This window comes from Poecile atricapillus, chromosome Z, assembly GCF_030490865.1.
Source record: "Poecile atricapillus isolate bPoeAtr1 chromosome Z, bPoeAtr1.hap1, whole genome shotgun sequence".
NCBI lineage: Eukaryota > Metazoa > Chordata > Aves > Passeriformes > Paridae > Poecile > Poecile atricapillus.
This window is the reverse complement of record NC_081289.1, coordinates 77,099,407-77,114,460: the sequence shown is the minus strand read 5'-3', so window position 1 is coordinate 77,114,460 and position 15,054 is coordinate 77,099,407. Positions and strand designations below refer to the sequence as shown.

At 40.5% G+C, this 15,054-nt stretch overlaps 1 non-coding gene across 1 annotated transcript; it reads right to left on the bottom strand.

The window, feature by feature from the left end:
- Positions 1-10,036: 10,036 nt before the first annotated feature.
- TRNAF-GAA (transfer RNA phenylalanine (anticodon GAA)) lies at positions 10,037-10,109 on the bottom strand. The gene has a single exon. It is a non-coding gene; the product is annotated as a tRNA-Phe (tRNA).
- Between the last annotated feature and the right edge of the window lie 4,945 nt (positions 10,110-15,054).

The window sequence follows — 15,054 nt, the reverse complement described above, 5'->3', positions numbered from 1 at the left end:
TAAATGTCTCAGTCCAAGGACAGGTCCATTTTCTCCTTGTGTCTTGGCAGGCTTTGCTTTCCTGGAGCCAGCTGTCAGGACTGCCTTCTGGCAGCATCTTTTGTAAAATGAAAGAAGCACAATAGAAAAAAAAAATTAGAAATAAAGAAAAAGACTACTCAGACTAACTGGGTTATAGAGTCTGATTATTTCAGTGAAGGTAAAGATTACTCCTTTTCCTCCCACTCCATCCTCCATGTAGTTGAATTTCAGACCATCTGGTACTATGAATATTTCTACTGTTGAACTTCACAGAGATCTCTTAGGAGCAGAGAAGAGTTAAGAGGTTATGGAATTGGTCCACATCCTTACCACCCTGCTTAAAAGCTTACTATACCTTACCTATAGCTTTATGCAGTGTGTAAATGCTGAGCTAAAACACCTCTTCCAGGGCTAAAAGAGCAATTAATTTTGTAGGCCACCATTCTGCAACCTTTGTTAGGAGACTGCCAACTCCTGTTAACCAGTGCCACATGCAGTGGATTTCTTGATATGGAATAGAGCACTGAGCAGACTACATTTGGTTCATATAAACTTTAGGACATAATTTCAAATGGATTTCATCACTATCGTCTTATGATGCATTTTAATTTATCTTATGGAGTTGAAAGGCTCTCTGTGCCCTTACCAATAATCTTCAATTATTCAGGACACTTGTTTCAGATTGTTTGAAATACTTTGTAAACAGCTGTAGGTACCCACTACAGCTCTGGAAGCAAAAGAAATCCTCAACACTAAGTACATTAAAATGCTATGTTAAACTGCTAATGATATGTACCATTCTATCATGAGAACAAAGCAAACATTGGCAAGAAACAGAGACAATGAAAATGAAAGCAGGAGACACATTTTCAACATGCTAGAAAAAAATGATTGAAGAAGATTCAAGAAAATTCTTCACTTCTATGCTTTCCTTCCTGTTTGGAGGGTAGAGGAATAAAGTACTTTTGTTTCCTTCTAAGTAGAGGCAGAGCTAGTCCTTTTGCAGATTTTCTGATTTTTTTTTTAATGTCAAGGTTTGGATTTAAGTGTTTTAGGAGGAGCAAAGTATCAGGAAAACAGAAAAAAGTTGGCAAAAAAATGGTTTAGGAGAAAGGAGAGGGATGCAGTAAAACACCTTTCATCTGTGCAATTCTACATTTATTTTTTTCCCAATTCCATCTTTCTTCTGCTCACACCTGCATCACACTGTCTTTTGCTTAGTTCTGCCATGATGATTCATGGTCACCCTGTACACTTTTTTTCAGGATCTTAGTACACATATCACACACTGAGCTTTAGAAAATTGTTAAAGGAGCTGACTCAGAACTGTGAACTAGAGAGGTCATTCTTCTGATCTTGATGTTGTATGGATGTTGGAGCTGAAAAAGGAGAGAGGAGGGTTCTTTCAGGAAATTAACTGTGCTGTGATTATGGAGCTGATTAAGTTTTAGTGACCTCTCAGCTGTCTTTCTAAGGAGCCATGATATGGCATTCCTAAATAATATGAGGCCTAAATGGCATACAGTTCTCAAAATCTGAAAAGCTATAGTAAGTAAAATACATAAATTAAATGTGGTAAGCTATACAATTGTGTATATTTTATTCTGTTTCTCAATAACTTCCAGATCAGAGAGTCAAGAAAAGTAAGAGTCTGAAGACAGAATGAAAAGAGGGGTCTGTGTGGTGTATGGTCCATCAACACTGTTGAAAGGCTGTTATAAACTAGAGTGGATCAAAATGGATCATGAGCAAAGGTGTCATATACTTTTCCCTGTGCACTTTGCCCCTCAGAAAGATTACTGTGCTCTTCAGAAAGCACTCCCCATAGTTTAGCCAAAAGTTTCAGTTTGTACAAAATGTATAATATGTATATATATATTTTTTTTTCCCTCTTTGTGAGAAAATATTAGATACTTCAGGATGTTTTTGACGAATCTAGGCATGGAACCAAAATTGAAACTAGTTGTAAACTAGATCTGAGACCTTTAGGATAATCTTTAAAATGGCCAGTGCCTGATTTGTGGATACAGTGGTGCTGCAAAGTGTCTGCAGGATGACTGAGAACTGTAAACTGTGATTCTAGATTTATAGGAAATACCATAGCTTTGACATACTGGGAACAGTTGGGCAGACTGTTTTTGCTTTTTTTACAGAAATGGGATGGCTTTTTGAGCATACTTCTTGAGACATTTGGGGTTTTTACTCAATGTAGATCAGGATGCTTCAAGAATGTCATCTGTTGCACTCCTGTATTTTGCAAATGCAATTGATTCTGTAATTAGCTGTGCCAAATGTATGCTTAGTAAAGAACCTGCTTTTTGGAAGTGCTTGCCAGAAGCACATGATTTATCATGTCTTTTATAAATACACAGATAGTGACATGTGTAGCAATTTAAGCTAGCATTTGCAAGTTCATGGTGTAACAGGTAACAGTAAGTAGTTATTACTAGTGTGATAATTGTACTAAGGGGTCCCAGAATGTAATAGTAACAAAGTCTATGGCTAATTAATTTTGCTAACATGAATAAAGCATCTAGTCAAACACGCATAGTCTAGATTAAATCCAAATTTTTGCTTTTTAAAGTCTATGCTTTCTGCAGAGAATCATGTGTTTCCTGACCACTTCTAGATAAATATATGTCTTTTCTGAAGTCATTTAGTATCTGAGTATGTAAGATCCCAGTCTACAACTGGCTAATAGAGACTGCTGAGCACAGGGTAGAAAAAGATCCAAAATATTAATTTATTGAGCCCTTTCAGTCAGTTATTGTATTTCACATCAGAGGATAGGGCATTTTTCTGGTGGATGAAATGAAACTGTTTTAACCTTTGTCAAATTATGGCAATGTTGTTAGAATTAATTAGCTGACTGTTTTTAACTTTTTGAGATTATTAGGTTAGATACTGTGGAAGTGAAATAATCACTTTATACTTGCAAGAAATTTTGGTAATAGTAATGTAGGAGTCAGGGCTGTGTTAGAACAAATTTGACCATGAAGAGAAACAGTTAAGAACAAGGGCAAGGTTATCAGACAGGGAAGGAACAGGCCTGGTCAGCAAAAGAACACAATGTAAGAGCTAAACAGGATGAGAGATGGAGAAATTGAAAAGTTGTGGTCCAGTATACACAAATGTAATTATCCAATAAAAATGCTTATAAGGGCGTGTGAACAGCGCGTGCAGCCAGTTGCAGAAGAGATACTTGTGTGAATAGATTTGTATACAGTATAAATGTAACCAAACTTAGAGAATAAACGAATGATCAGATCATCATATTGGTGCTGTGTCATTCCTGTTCCTGAATGAAGAAATGAAGAACCTGGCAAACTGGTGATCCTGAGACATGATAAAGCATTGCTATTTGGAGCAGAAGCTGGAGGAGGTGGGGGAGCTGTTGGCTGGCGTTACTGGAGGTAAGACGGGCTGCCTGACAGAGGCAGGAGAGGATCTGTGCTAAGCTGAAAAAAAGAGAAGGGCTTAGTTATCGCCAGCATGGGGATCACTGCATCAGCGATAAAAAGGGCTGCTGTTAAAAGTTTGTTGCAGCTTGCAGAAAGGACAGAGACTAAGATCAAAGAAGGGGACTTGGCTGCATTGCTTCTCTGGTGTAGAAAATGGGCTTTAATTGTAAATGCTGATCAGCTTTATGTATATACAGCTACATGGACTAACACTGGCACAGAACTTTGGGAATCTATTCAAACTGTGAATAAAGAAGCTGGAAAGTTGGTACCTACTTATCATGCTGTACAGCTTATGGTGTAAGAAATGAAAGGATGGGTTTGTGTTGCTGTAGCTGCTTGCACTATCTCAACAGCAATAGATTATGTTTGCACTATCTCTTAGCAAAGGATAGAGAGAATGACAAGAAAGAAGAAAATGATTTATTGGAAACCAATGATACCAAAACCCCAAAAATTGTGTGTTTGGTTTCTGAGAGAGAGTTTTGGGGATGAAGGGATATTGACATAGATCCCTTGGTGCCTCTGCCCTTTCCTTGGGCACCACCATTGCCTGGCATGTCTGGTATGCCTGCACGTCCTTCACCCTCTCAGTCAGTCCTACCTGCTCCACCAGCACAGAAAATTGATCCATCTCAAGTGCCACTCCCTATGGAAATTGATGAAGACCCACCTGAAACACTTTACTCTAAACTTCCATCTAAGCAACTTGTTAATTTGTTGCAAGAACAAGAAAAGGCTATGTCTGAGCTCTTGAATCACATGCAAAGACTAGATAGGGGATCCTCAAAATAGGCCATTATGGATGTATATTGGAAAGCCCATCGAGCTATTAAGGACAGATTAAACGCAGTCGAGGAAAATGTTTGTGGGCCAGAAACAAAAGATGCCTCTAGGGGGCAGAGAGAGCCTGAAAGAAATCCTCACAAGTTTTGAGTTACTGAGGAGATGCTGCAAATTAAAGAAAGATGAGATAGAGGATGGATAAAACAATTGTTAGAGGCAGGAGAAATGCACCCAGATGAAGCTGGTAATTATTTATGTAGTAAATTTGGACGAGGTTTGACTCAAGAAAAGCATCAGGTTTATGGAAAATATAAGTCAGATTGTGATAAAAGAGACCATAATGATTCTACTATTTCAACTCCACTTCAGAGGTTTACTGATTGGTTGCAAAGTAAGGAGGACAAAGGAAAGACTGAGGGTCGTCATGTCCCTTCATCATCAGCCAATTGATGGGTCCATCTCTGTCTGGAGCAGTTCCTCTTCCAGGTCCTCCTTCATAAGATCTTAATTATAAAGAAGGACAAAGATGGAGAAGAGTTATCAAACATGCAATTATCAAAGGACAAATGTTACCATCTAGTATCACTGCCATGCCAGTCTACTTGCAGGGAGATCAATGCTTTTGGCATACATTTGATTGCAAAACTGTGAGTCAATTGCAACAGAGCAGTGATAACAAACAAGTTATGACTGTGATACAATCCTTTTTTCGAAATCAAGACCTTATGCCTGCTTACCTTATGCCTATTGGATCACGTTTAGAAATTATTCTTCCTACTACTACATTTATGCTGTTTAAAGACAAATGGCAAGAAAGATGTGAGGTTGCTATGGTGGAAAACCTTAAAAGGATGGATGGAAATGACCCTTTAAGATTTGCCACCCTTGAACAGCTTATGGGTACTGGACAATATCGAAGTGGAGCTGCACAAGCTGCCTTACATTCACAAATAGCTCAACAATCCCAGGCATTGCCATTAGCTGCACTGCAATAATTGCCTCAAATTGGAACACCTAGCTGGCCATATCATAGGATAAGGCAGCAACCAGATGAACCTTATATGAAGTTTATTGATCGCCTCAAAGAAGACTTAGCCAGTGCACCCAATCTTTCACCTGATGCCAAAACAGCAGTGGGAAAGGATTTAGCATATCAGAATGCAAATCAGTGATGTTGACAAATGCCTGTCTCCCTCCAGGGGCTATCCTCAGTCAAATGGTAGAAGCATGTTCTAGACTACCACAACTCATGGAAGAGCAAGAGAAAGCCAATATTCATGCAAAAGCTCTTGCTGCGGCTCTGCATCCAACAGTGATCCAAGGAAAAGGGGATTCAGGACCTAAGAGTATTAGGAAAAAGGAAGGCTCTTTCCTTTGCGGGAAGCTTGATCCCTGACATTTTAAGGATCCTTGGCATTTTAAGGAAGTGTCCACAAGCAAAGAAGAGTGCACCAGCTGTCCCATTTACTGGTAATTGCAGTCATTGTAATAAGTTTGGGCATAGGGCTAATAATTGTGGCTCCAGATACAAGAAAAATGGAACTCCTTTATTGGAAAACTTCCCACAGAGTGCCTTGATGGGGGCACAAAGACACCGCAATTCCCCCAAGTGGCAGCTGCCTCGATGAGCTTTCAGCAGCCACTAGAGGAAGCGCAGGCCTGGCTTGGGCTGTGGGATTCGACATCATGAGTAAAGATGATTCGGTACATGTAATTCCTTCCACAGTCACAGGACCTCTGGAACATGGGTTAAGTTCATTATTGATAGGATGATGATCAGCTTCAAAACTGGGATTGATAATCATCCCTGGATTAATTGACTGACTATACTGGACAAATTGAAATAATGTTAAGAGTATTGAACCCTCCAGTCACATTACAAAAGGGTGACTGCATTGCTCAATTGATTCCATTTCAAGCACAGGTTTTCAAGGCTCTAAACAAAGAACGAGGAGACTGAGGATTCGGATCCACTGGTGCTGTGACTGTAGCCTTTACACAAATGATTAATAACAACAAACCAATAAGGTCAATAACATTGCAAGGTTCAGATGGACTCACAATTCAGTGTAATCAAGTTATGCTTGACACTGGTGCAGATGTTACTGTTATAGCTCGAGCTGCAAGGTCACCTTCTTGGCCTTTAGCTCCAGCAGCCAACATGGTTGCAGGTGTTGGTGGAACATCATCTATGAAACAAAATGCACATTTTATTACTGCTATTGATGACAAGGAAGGACTTAGAGCACAAATTAAACCACTACACACAACTTTGTGGTTGCTTGGTCGAGATGTCTTATCCCAATAGAGATCTGTACTGCACACTCCTTTTTAAAAGCAGCCATTGCAGCAAACGACCTGTGCCTGATATTAAAGCTGAATTGGCTAATGGACACCCCTACATCAACCTGTGGGTTGATCAATGGCTGCTACCAGAAGAGAAGCTCACTTATTTGAAGGAATTGCAAGAACAATTGACTGTGGGGCATCTTGTGCCGTCTACTAGCCCATGGAACATGCCTGTGTTTACTATCAAGTAAAAATCAGGAAAATGGCAATTATTGCAAGACCTGTGAACAGTCAATGCTGTCATGCAAGATATGGGAGCATTGCAGCTACCTAATTACCTAATTATTACCTAACTACCTAATCCAGCCATACTCTTTCAAGACTGGGGCATTGTGGTCATAGATCTCAAAGACTGTTTTTTCACCATTCCTCTTCATCTGGATGATCATGAAAAGTTATCTTTTTCTGTGCCTTCCATCAAGAGAGCAGAACCTGCCCAAAGGTATCATTGGGTTGTTTTACCACAAGGAATGATGAATTCACCCACCATTTGCCAATAGTATGTGGACTTGGCACTGCGACCATTCTGAAAAACTCATCCTGAGTGCATACTATACCACTATATGGATGATTTGCTTCTGTGCCAACAAACGATCATTTCTGATGATTTAATCAGTGAGTTAACAAAAGCATTGACAGTGATGGGATTAATTGTGGCCTCCGAAAAAGTGCAAATAACTGAGCCTTGGAAATATCTGGGAATTAGATATTATCTAATAATATATATTATAACAATTAGAATTGTTAGGCAGACAAATGGTTAGACCACAAAAGCTTTTGATATCAAAGGAAGTTAAAACATTGAATGATGTGCAGAAATTAGCTGCAGACATTCAATGGATTCGGAGTATTTGTGGTATCACCAACAGAGATATGCAACCTCTCTTTCCCTTATTGCAAGGAGGTCATGATCCCCAGGAATCAAAGACCTTGACAAGTTCTGCTTTACAAGCTTTAGTCCTAGTACTAACACTAAGTACTAGGACTGCAAATCGTATTGATCCCGATCAACTGTTACAACTTTTTGTATATAATACTGAGTTAGAAGTTTCTGCCTTTTTAGGTCAATGGTGTAAATGGCAGTCTGATCCACACGAAATCATTGAATGGCTATTTTTATCAGCCAGAGGACATGGAACAGTAACCCCACATGTGGAGGCTGTGGCAAGAGTCTTTTAAAAGGGAGTGTAATGAGAAGTTGCAATTGCTGGAAAAGAACCTGACTGTTGCCTTCAGCAAGGCAGACACCCTGGTTCAGGAACAGTACGGTGGCCTTCCCTGGCCACTCGGTCCAAAACGCACACAACATCAATGTGATGGATGGTAGAAATGGCATTTATTGCTGGAGAATTTGACTCTTTATAACCAAGGTTCACAGTGTTATTCCCATCTGCTTTCATCACAGCTAGGTGCTATAGGCAATTACCATACACTATGGAGGAAGGGGGTGACTCTGTCTTTCCATTACATCCGAATATCTTCTGAACGCCGGGCCCTAGCTTCCCACACCTGACAAAGTAATCATTCCATACCCTCTGCACCTGATTCAATCAATGTTTGAATCCTCAATGACCTTGTGTTGGTCTGTTTAAATAGATCCTATCAGATTGATAATCACTACCCTAAACATCCACTATTCAAAACTACTTTGACTATGAAATCTGTACGTGTCATTAGTCAACAACCACTACATGCTTTGACAGTGTTTACTGATGCAAGCAGTAAAACCAGGTCAGCTGGGTTTGGCAAGAAGATGGAAAATGGCAGGTGAAATGCTTTTATTGCAATACATCAGTGCAAGTTCTAGAACTTAAGGCAGTAATTGCTGTGTTGAATCAATGGAATTCTCAAGATCTAAATATTGTGACTGATCCCCTTTATGTTGCCGGGGTGGTACAGAGTATAGAAGGGGCACTGCTGGGACATGTAAATAATTCTGTACTTTTTCAAGGATTCTTAGATTTAAGAAATCTTGTCAATCATTGAATACATTGACTTTTTATCATGCACTTGAAAAGTTGCATCTTTCTGGACATCTTGGAGGCCTTGTAGAAGGTAATGCTCAAGCTGATCAATTAGAGACTGCCATCATTGATAAAGATCAGACTATCCAAGAGGCATACTGTTCACATGCTATCTTTCATCAATCTGCCACTGCTCTCTGTAAACTATTTGGAATTCCGAAAACACAAGCTTGAGTGGTGGTTGCAGCATGTCCTGAGTGTCCTATTCTTACACCACTGCAAGATGGAGGAGCTAATCCTTGAGGACTCCAGTCCCGTGAGATTTGGCAAACTGATGTTACAGAATTTTCACTTTTTGAACCATTGTGTTATGTGCATATGTCAGTGGATACTTGCTCAGCATTTGTGTGGGCTTCTGCCCATTCATCTGCCTCAGCTGCTGAGACTCGACAACACTGGCCTCAAGTTCTGCTGTGATGTAATGCCCCAAAAAGATCAAAACTGACCATAGTCCTGCATTAGCGCCTTCCACCACTAATTTTTTACAACATTGGGGTATTTGACTTCTCCATAGAGTCCCATATAACTTATCTGGCCAAGCAATCACTGAACACACTCATTGCATTCTTAAAAATCACCTGAACTATTTTGAAAATACAGGGGGAAATAGGGGTTTCCCCAATGAAATATTGGCAAAACGATTATTTGTTATAAATTGGTTGAATATACGTGGAGAACAAGACCATCCTCCTGCAACAGTACACATGCAAACAAACAAACATGATTTTACCTTTAAAAATATTAAAGTTAAAATTTTTTCTCCTGTTGCCTCAGATGAAGCGTAGCAACCCGGTTCATGTGTGACACGATGGCTAAACTTACGGGCCTGTCGGGCTAATCACACGCGAACACCAATGTGGTGGATGGTGAAGAGCGTTTATTTCTGGTGTGCATGGTTTTATATGACCGAGTTATGATTACATCATCACTGTGATATTATGGGTTATAGAACTTTGGAGAAAGAGGAGCCCTATCTTCACGTACATCGCGAGATCTTCCGATCGGCTTTCCCTATCTATCCACATCATCTCCCCCCCTCTCCATGAACAGAACTTTATAACTGAATGACTTATGTAATTAACAACAAACTGTGAACTTGTTAGTAATGAACATTAAACATAACCGTGGTGTGTTAGTACGAACTATCATGCAAACTCAGGTTAACTGTCTTTGTTCTAAATATAAAATGTCAATCTTATCTAAACGGGTTTTTACAAACTGGGCTAACTTATTAAGAAGACAAGGACCAAAAATAAGTGCAAACACAACAACTATAACCGGTCCTGCTAACGTGGAAATGAGAGTAACAATCCAGGCGGATTGGCTGAACATTGAGTCAAACCAGTTCTGTTGAGAACATTGTTGGCTACGCTGTTCAAGTCTTTGCTGAAGCTCTGTTGAAACTCGGGATCAAACCAGGGACCTTTTGATTTTCAATCTAACGCTCTCCCAACTGAGCTATTTCAACGGGCCAGAGGTTGGCTGGTTACGGTTGTGTTGGCTCTCAACTGCCATGACCTCCTTGATGCATAAATAGGATATCTAGTCCGTGTCTGTCGCTCTTAGGCCCAAAAGTACCGCAAGGCTGACGGCGGTAACGAGTTCTTGCTTTTGGCGTGGGAAACCTCTCTCCTGGTGGTAAGGCAATTCATCTCCAGGAAAGTACAGGATCCTAGGGATAACAGCCACTTGGACACAGAAATTGTTAGCTTCATCAAAGTGTTTGATGGAAATACATGGAGTAATACCTGTGGAGCTACAGGTGCAGATTCCCGAGGTTGCTGGAACTACCCAGGACTCAGTCTTATTGAGTGGCAGTGGGCTTCCGGGCTACGATGCCTTTTGGTGGGACTCCACCCTCTCCCTTTCCCAGGAGCAGTTTTCTCCCCTCCCTTTCTCTGCCTTCCTTCCAGTGGGTTGTTTTCTTTACTCTAGAGCACGCTCTCTGATTGGACTGTGAGCTCTCCTCCCCTTTACCATCGGCGCAGTCCTCCCGCCTCCCCTTAGACTTCCGAACGCGTATGTCCGCATGCGTTAGACGCCCTTCGCTCCGCCCCTTGCTCTTCTCCCCAGCACCATTTCGCGGCGCGTATGGGAGAGACCTTTCCCCGACATCTCCAGGGCCCGTGGTGTCAGGCACGCCCCGCGGCTCAGTGGCATCGGTACTCCCCGGCGGCAAATTATGTTCCACGGCCAAACCCGCGTTAGAACCGCGTTAGACTCGGCCGTCATCATTGGATGGTCTGTTAGAATCGGTGGGGCAATCAATAAACATGGTCTGAGCGGCAGGTCCAACCCCCACCTGTGGTGTAACCTTTAAACAGCTTTGAGCTGCCTTCCAAGTTTCCTGCTCTTGAAGTGCTTTTCGCAGTGCTTCCATAACTCTCGCTCAGCTTTTAAGGCACTTGCTGGACTTAAAGCACAACACGTCATCCGTGAGTGCCTTAGTACACCTAACCCAGCAATCTGGGTGAAATATATCCACTGGATGATCAATAGCACATAATTCTAGTAATCTGGTAACCGCGCATTCAAAGTCCTTTGATTTGCAGTCAATACCCCACTGCTTATGCAGCTGCAAAACTACCTTGCTGAGCGACTGCATCTCAGCGGTACGGGAGCGTCCTCCCCGCTGAAGTCGGTCCCGTCGCTCCAGCTGTCACTCAGTGTCCAGCGAGACTTCCGAAATCAGGCCGCTCGTACCCGCGTGTCGGGGAGCGGTCCCGGGGTTCGGCACCACTTTCTCCCCAGACCAGGTTATGAGAGGGCCCGATGCAGTTATTAACTTGGGGAAGAGGTTATGATGTGTTTCCACAGGTGAAGATTCAGCTACATGGATTCCTGCAAAGTAGGTGAAAACACGGTTAGAGAAGAATAATGACATCAGCTCTGTGTCCCAAAGCATGGAAGAGACATCAACATCGAATGAACTTGGCATTGACACTGTTGCTGTCAGCCCTGCACTCTAACAATAAGGACACGGTTTGTTTTTTGCCAGATCTTGCTGTATTTTACACGTCTCTTCACATGCAATCACTTGACAAGAGATAATTAGAGGCTCTTGAACATGTTTGTGGAGAACATGGGCTGGACTGTTGACCCTGGGTATTGGTGTATTGTTCTTAGTGTAAACAAGGGAGTTGGAGAGTCACTCAGGCATGTGCAATAGAGGAGGTGTATAAGTGTCAGCCATGTATCACACAGGTTATTACCTACCCTAGAGCACAGTGGCTGACTGACTCTGTTGGTATACCATTAGATCAGTAATAATAATGCATAATGCAACCTGGCAGAAAACAGTACTTGAAAATTTGAACTGATCCTATCCTGTTCCATTTCAAGAATTGGATTTGTTAGCAGTGTTTGCCCAACCTTGGATGTTAATGTTACTGTTCTGCCTAGTTGTGACAGTATGGCCCCACCATGGCAACCGGTTAATGGCAGAGGAGTAGTTTGGTTTGGAGATCCTTGGTTTAGTTGCTTACAAAAGCAAGGGGAAAAAACATTATTTGAAGGTTATCAAAATGTTACAGGACAATCTCCATGGAACAGATTAAAAACAGGGGAGTGTTGGAGTCTGGGATATAGAGTGTGTGCCCTTGTTTCTGATACTTAACTCTAAGATCCAGAAAAACACTGAATTTCATATAACATGAAATTCATGAGCAGGTTTTCAGGGTGACACATGAAAACAATAGCTAAAGTTAGATAGAAAAAGCTAAAAGTGTAAGTGTGTAGATTAGAAAGTTTTCTTTAGTCACTGGGTGAAAAAGTTTAGAGAACAGAAGACAAGATGGAGGATTTAGGGTGTTGTCTCTTGTCCTTCTTTCTTCTCCATATTCTTCTTCTAGAGGTTTTTTGGGTAATAGAGAGTGATTGGTTAAAAAATGCTGCAGTGTAGCACACAGGTGGTGGGTCATTGGGTCATTAAGAAAAATAATATATATGTCTATTGTTAATGGGGTAAGAAAAAGTATAAAGATAAAAGCACTGTGTAATTCAGAGCCATTTTGTGTTTTCAAACACAAAGTGAGCCACAAGGACTTGTTGTACCATCAGAAGAAAGAAATATACCAGATTGCAAAGAATTAGGCTTGCTTGGAGAGACCTGCCAAGTTTTGTGATGACCTTCTAATAAACACGAGAAACAAGATTCTAACGAGTTCGAGAGTTTTCTTCAAAGCCAGAGAACTAAGATAAACAGGGCTCCCCACGAGGGAGGATCCCAAAAGAATTCAGTCCAAAGGAGATTGAGAAATCCAGGAAGAGAAAGAAAAATACAGAAAAAATGCAGCAGAATCAGAGAAAGAGAAAAAGGATTATTTCGAGAAAAGTTACAGGGGGTCTGACAGTAAATGCTTCAGGAGTTTCCTGAATATTCCCACTGGGAATGTTTTTGATTTGTGGGAATCGAGCATGGCCTGGTATTCCAAGACGACCTGTTGGTGGACCATGCTGTCTTGGTCTACTGGCATTATTTACCCCCCACATGGGAGATTTATTGAATGCCTGTCAAAGTCATCATCAAAGATCACATCGATCTGTTCGGAATTTTGGTGAGACTTGTAATGATAGTGTGCAATCACCATCATTGGCAACTGTCATTACATCTTACCTTTTAACAGGGGGAATGGCTGCCATAAATGTGAAAAATATAGCTCATCTTGCCTGTTGGGGAGAAAAGCAGTTGAATTTGACTTTGAAAATGTGGAGTGAGTTGCTAACTGATGCTGATAGTATTAGGCATGCCACCCTGCAGAATCACGCAGCTATAGATTTTTCGTTATTAGCACATAGATACGGGTGTGAAGATTTTGAATGAATGTGTTGTTTTAACTTACCTGACCACTCCCAAAGAATTCATAAACAATTGATACAACTGTGTTAAAATATGAAGCATATTACAGAAAGACATGATCCATTTTCAGATTGGCTTGCTAGTTTGGTCTTAAGGGGATGGTGGCAGACATTGATCAAGGGGGCAATAATGTTACTGATTGTATTTCTAAGTTTTATGCTGATTCTTCCTTGTTTGTTACAATGCCTTCAACAAATGTTGCACAGTTTAGTTACTCAAATTTTTAAGAACAGAGGAGGAGATATAGGACTCAGGGCTGTGTTAGAAAAAATTTGACCATAAACAGTTAAGAACAAGCACAAGGTAAGCAGATAGGGAAGGAACAGTTGTGGTCAGCAAAAGAACATAAAGTAAGAGCTAAACAGGATGAGTGATGGAGAAATTGAACAAGTTGTGGTCCAGTATACGCAAATGTAATTATCAAAAAGAAAGGCTTATAAGGGCATGTGAACAGTGCTACAGCCAATTGTAGAAGAGATACTTGTGTGAATAGATTTGCATACAGTATGTATGTATATATTGTATACATATATAAATGTATATAACAAACAATCTGATCATCTTATTGGTGCTGTGTCATTCCTGTTCCTTCATGAAGAAGTGAATACCCCAGCAAAGTAAATAAATAAAAGATTATGCTGAATCATTACGCAGAAAATCCATAAAAATCATGACTGAAATAGGGGAATTAACCAAAATACAACATAACATAACGTAACGTAACGTAACGTAACGTAACGTAACGTAACGTAATATATAATGTAACGGAAGGTCATGTAACGTCACGTAACCTAATGTAATATAATAAATATATAATTTAAGATTGTGACAATTATTCTCAAGATGAAATATTGTAGGTCTTTGACATGACTACACCCTTAAAAATTTATCTAGGGAAAAAAGTGTTCTATTTTTGCTGAGCCCACCTGTTACAAATTTTATTTCAAAATGTAAGTATTGCAAAGTTTATTAAAACTGGATCATTCCTATGACTGCTAATGTTATTTTTATTAAGAACACATACATCATAGCATGTAAATTGCATTATGATTATTGAGAAGAGGCAGATGAATATTTTTTCATTGTACTGCCTTCACAAAACCTGCTTTTGCCTTAAAATAATCATTGCCCACTTGTTACAGGACAATTTAGTGTAACACTATTATAAACAATTTAAATGTGCTCTGTATTAATGGTGCAACCTGTAACAGAGCCACGTTTTCCTCATGCCTACTGTATCATGCTTTCTAGAGGAAGACTGCCTTTTGCAAGCATACTCTTCATAACCTCTTTGAAAATATTAATTGCAGTCTCCTCTGTAGTGTGAGATTGGAGTTAGGCATATGAGAACAGGATTTATTGTTCAGACTTGCCCACAGAAAGGAAAGCTTCCTTTAGCTATTCATCTTTTCTCTTTCCAGAAGAGCCTATAAAGTTCCCATGTTGTGACTGTGACACTCCTCACGCCTCACCTCCTAATTCTCTGATGAACAGATTGACTGGAACAAATTCCCTACACAGCTCCACAATATGTTTCAGGATCCCAACTATTTCT